Source organism: Pristiophorus japonicus, unplaced genomic scaffold (assembly GCF_044704955.1).
Source record: "Pristiophorus japonicus isolate sPriJap1 unplaced genomic scaffold, sPriJap1.hap1 HAP1_SCAFFOLD_92, whole genome shotgun sequence".
NCBI classification, from domain to species: Eukaryota; Metazoa; Chordata; class Chondrichthyes; family Pristiophoridae; genus Pristiophorus; species Pristiophorus japonicus.
In genome coordinates, this window is record NW_027254846.1 from 2,214,656 (window position 1) to 2,220,498 (window position 5,843).

Here is a 5,843-nt window from a genome sequence, read left to right on the forward strand (position 1 = left end):
ATTAATGTCACCCATGATAACTGCTGTCCCACCACTGCACACATCGCTTCTTTCTTGTTTGATGCTGTCCCCAACATTACCACGACGAACCAGTGAGACAGACATTGCAGCAAGGGTCTGTTTTTGTGAAACAGCAATTGCTAAAAGAACAGTGAGCCCGACATGATTTGAATACGCAACCCTTTGATCTAGAGTCAGACGCACTACCGTTGCACCACAAGGTCTACACAGTAGTTAAGGGATGTTCGTCTATATGAAGGTTCTGCAATACAAGGCGCTTGAAAATCCCCGCCCATTCCCACCAGTTTTCACAAGCAGCGCTCACCTGACAGTCACCGGATGGTTTGTTCGAAAACTTTTCTCTAGCTTTCACAGGAAAGCATCATTAATTAACCCCTCACCTTATTTTGCACAATCAAACAAATGCTAACTCAGGGACACTCCATACTTCAATCACTTGGCCTGTGCTTTGGGGAGCGGTCAGGGATGTGGACCTGAGTCCATGATCAGATCAGCAATGATCGTATTAAATGGAGGAGCAGGATCGAGAGGCCGTATGGCCCATTCCTGCTCCTATTTCTTATGTTCTTATGTTCGTATGCATGTTAACCCATTTTACTCACTGTATTTTAGCTTTCTGATTCAAAGTGTTCATTGCTGATGACACCAGGAATCTGGGCCAACTTTTATCAAATTTATCAGCACCGATTATTACTACCGTGCACACAAAATACAATCAGTAGTGAGGTTCAAATCCCACAGTATGTATTTTCAGATTCAACGCAGGCGCATTTCAAATAAAGTGAAATAATTTTACACTGAAAAATTTGCAAGTGTTACTTGTATTTGTGTCTTTAATTAAACCTTGTGGCGTCTGACTCCCGTTCATGCCACTGCTGAATAAGAAAGGAGGGTTAGACATTGACCAGACTGCACTGCACGTGATATTTGTGAGCTCATCCTTTATATTCAGTGGTTTCTCAACCTTTGATGGGCTCCAGTGTAGCGGATATCACGTTGGCCTCACACGTAAAAAGTCCCCGGTGGATCCGTTTTCTCTCACACAAAGTTATCTATTTATTGATGAAATAAAGAGCAATTAATGAATAAGGGAGCCCTTTTGCCAGGAAAATAAATAGCAAATAAAAACAGCAAATGCTGGAAATCTCAGCAGGTCAGGCAGCATTTGCAGGAAGACTGATCTCGCCTCCGATTGTTCATTCACAGCAACTTTAAACATAATGTTTCTGCCTGCGATTGAACCAGGGAACTTTCACGTGTAAAACAAACGTGATAACCACTACACTACAGAAACCTTTTGTACAACAGCCCCCACAGCGAGGAGCTGACCAGTGAGCTCGCTCTGTGCTGGTCGGGAATGTGTTGGCTCACCTTAAACAACTTCTGTCCCACACTGAAAGTTCTCAATCCTTCTCCTCCGCTGCCCTTTACAAAAATGTCACGGATCACCCAGCCACCGTGTTCACTTCCACATCCTCACAGTGGGGCCACAGAGGCTCCTACCGTCTCCCCGCGATCAGCGAACTCACCCAGTTTACAAAATTAAACCCCAAACACGTGCCCGGCAAAGTGCAGGAGAAGCCAGATAGTCTGTAAGCTCGGTCTATCACAGAAAGTATTGGCATTCATGGTGATTACAGCAATTAATTATCGTCTCACAGACCTCAATTATTTTTATGCGATGAATTAATCGAGGATTGAAAGCAGGTTAGTGCGCCGGGTCTTAACCCCTCGACCACGAGGGAACAGTTACGATGCATGTCGAACCAGGTTAGTGCACCGGGTCTTAACCCCTCGACCACCAGGGAACAGTTACGATACATGTCGATATATTTATATATATTTATATATGAACCTGAATGTCAATGGCTACCTACCGAGAACTCGTGGCGCCCACGGCAGTGCGTCTAACTTTCAGCGAGAGAAACGGTTCCACAGTGACACCTGTCATGTGTTCTGCATGGTGACTGCTTGTACTATTACAAGGTGTGCCACCAGAGGGCACTGCGGGGGGTTGAGCCTTGCAGCTTACCTGCACAGGTGTGCCTGGCCTAGTATAAAAGTCAGGCCACCAATAAAGGTTATCAATAAAGGACTCAGGTCACGACAGTTAAAGAGCGACACATTGTCTCGTGGAGTCATTATCAGAGCATTTGAAGGTATAATAAGGGAGCCCAAAGCCTCAGAAACTGGAAATTCTACCAGAGCGTCGAAGTCATGCTGTAGGTGCCTGGGACAACACATTGCTCAAAGTTGTCCGCACGTGAAGGCAGAGTGTTTCTTCGACGAAAAGACTGGGCATCTTGCGAAGGCATGCCGACTGAAGGGAAAAACCTGTTGTTAAAGCTATGAGTCCAGCGTTCAAAGCTATGAGTAGAAATCCCAAGAGACTACATAGTATGGAAGACCAACAACAGGACGATGAGATGTTAGAGTTACACATCATCAGGAGCACGATTTTAACGGACAGTGATTCGGAAAGAATCAAAATCCACATCGATGTTGCTGGATTCAAGATACCAATGGAAATTGACACGGGTCGATCCGTGAGTGTAATACCGGAGTCACTGTACCGCGACAAATTGCGTGATTTCCAACTGGAGAAACCCAAGATTGAGCTGCGAGGCTACTCGGGAGAGTAAATTCCTGTGGTTGGTCATATCACTGTACCGATCGGTGAAATATAAAGATCAATTTCAGAACTTGCCTCTAATAGTAGTGAAAAGAGATAAGTCTGCCTTACAAGGATCAAATTCATTAAGCTCACTGAAGCTGGATTGTACTCAGATTTTCTGTGTGGAAGCGAGATTTTCATCAACGGATGAGGTTATCAAGAAGTATCCAAAGGTGTTCTGCGAAACGGACAGTCCGATCCAAGGCTTCAAGGCGAGTGTCAGGGTACAGAAGGACGCTAGATTGGTTTACTACAAGCACCGTTCCGTACCATATGCACTGAAGGAGAAAGTTGAGCATGAACTCAAAAAACTAGAAGGTGTTAACCGTTACACTGCGGAAACATCTCCACTTTCAGCACCAGATTAACAAAATTCAACCCAATGAGATCGGGAGAAAAGTTCCTCACATGCTCAGGGCAAAATAAATAATTGTCGTTCTACAAAAGAATGAACAAATTTCAGCACCAGGTCAGACGGAAATGTTAAGCGAGCAGGTGGACTGCTGAATCGCACTTTAAAGGTGTTGGTGGTGACAAAGCAAATGGGTTCTGCCCAATGATTCAAGATAAAAAATGTCTGAAATAGGATTCGAACACTATCTATAGTGACCAACGCACCTCATCTTAGACCACGTGGCCATCATTACTATTCAGTGTTGTGTGTGGCCACCTGCAGGTTGATTTTGAACTTTTGTGTCCTGTCACATGAGATAAATCAGGGCAGCAGACAGATCTCTGCCTGATACCGGGGAAAGAGTGAGACAGACCTTGGAGCAAGGGTCAAACAGCAAATTTGGTTATTGTCAAACAGCAAATGAAATATTAATTCTGGAAGAATAACATTGAAACGAAATGTAATCCTGACACCCAGAAACAAGTGTTAAGGCAGAAGGTTAAATGCTGCATCCCTTTCTGCAAAAAATTCCTTTCACAAACATTTCTCTGAACAAAAAGTCACAAAACAAAAATGTTCCTTTAAAAGTCATTAAACTCCCGAATTTCCACGCCCCGCGACTCTCCTGAATCAGATGCCTCTAGTTTTGCCGACTCCATCAATATCCCTTTGCTCCAATGTCTGTCTCCCTGTTTCCCCGGTGTCAGGCAGACATCCGCCTGCTGTCCTCATTTATTTCACTCTCTGTGAATCTCTCTAATATTCCAAGAGCAGCCATGGTTGTGTGAAGGTTTGTATTCTGTTAATCGTCGCAAATTGTTGTGAAAAGTAGAACACAAGGAAGCTGAGTCCTGTGAGCTAAACTTAGTGTGATCTTAGTCTTCTTTATTCCAACTCCAGAGTGCCTGAACAACATGGCAGCCAACCTTTTATCCTGACCCTGCACTTGTGGGCAGGTGACCATTAGGACTCCAACAGTCACGCCCTCTGATGGCAAGTATTACATCGTTACATATTTCACATAATTGTTATCGTTAAGAAGTTATAATTCCAATGAATGCCTGAATCATCCGAAAGGAGACTGGTTTGTAGGACAAGGCTACATATCAGGATGGAGCGTAGTTAGATGACAATGGAAGTGATACTCTGATTATAAGTTTGGAGAATAAAAAGAGTAAATGCTGGAAATACTGAGCAGGCCAGGCAGTATCTGTGGAGAGAGAAACAGAGTTAACGTTTCAGGTTAATGACCTTCCATCAGAATTTGGGCAGTTGTGTTAGGTAATACTATTAAAAGTTTCAATTGTCACGAAGCAGGGGTAAGGAAAAGATATAAAATGTGGCATTTGGCACAGATGGTTTAGAATCCGATTAATGTTTGATCAATTTGTGCACCGAGCTGGGAACTGTAACGTGTTTGAGTTCTTCGGCTAACATTCGCAAGGTTTGGGTGTAAGTACTGTTAAGTGTATGTTTAATTATTGTCTGCTAAATAACTCTGACATTTAATGTTGCGGATCCTATTCCTGCACTGCGTGTGTTCCAGCTCTGTTTGGAGCACTGATCCCTTCAATTTGTCGCTTGCAGGGACAGTTGGATTCACCGGATATTTGTTTGGTGAAATTTCAAAGATTGAAAGCGGCGCACATCAACCTGGTCACCGACTCACTAACCGCTGCACGCTGCTCCCGTGAGATGGAAGCCCAGTAACTGTTAGAAGCTTGAAGGCAGGTACAAGCAGAACTCATTCATAGAAAGTCCAAGTCCCTGAGGCACCTGATTTTTTGCACCAAACTCCTTCGCAAAGAGTTGTGGTTCGTGTGGGGTGATTTGGGCACATCTTTCCCCACACTGCAACACTTCAAACATAATTATTGAGTAAACTGAGGGCTCGTCCAGAATTTGAATCCGGGACCTCTCGCAAATTTCAAGCAACAACCCTGCAGCAAGAATCATACCCCTAGACCAACGAGCCAACTGCTTGATAAATGTGGAGATAAGGTGTAACCATTATTGAAACATTTTAAGTGTGTTGCTATTCTTGATCGGAGGAGCACATGAGATGGAATCAGTGACTTTGCTTTTTCGACCTGCCTTCTGAAGCACCGCACGGTCCCATTCCGACAGTCAATGAGCTGTTGGGACGTTAGTGTATGCAGGCTGTGGGTGGTCACCCCGAGCACAGCAGAGGGGTTTCTGCATTAGTTCTGGGAGGGGACAGTATCTTTCCCCTTCTCTCTTCCTCTTGTCTATAACCCTGTGCTATGGTTTCTCTATTTATTCCTCTGAATCAGTTTCTAGTGTTTAAAAGGGAACAAAAGATGAAATGGGTGTCACTGTGGAACAATTTCTCTCACTCAAAGTTAAACGCACTACCGTGGGTAGCACGAGGTCTAGGTTGGTAGCCGTTGATATTCAGGTTCATATATAAATATATATAAATATATCGGCATGTATCGTAACTGTTCCCTGGTGGTCGAGGGGTTAAGGTCTGGTGCAATAACCTGGTTTCAATCCTCGATCAATTCATCGCATAAAAATAATTGAGGTCTGTGAGACGATTAATAATTGCTGTAATCACCATGAATACCAATACTGTCATGTATCTCACACTACTGTACATAACTGTACCTTACCATGCAATACATGACTGCAACGAGAGAAGACTTGTAACCACAAACTTACCTTACCACCAGGGGTGCATTTGCAGGAGACACTGGATACCTTTCCCAGACAGGTATATAAGGACAGGTC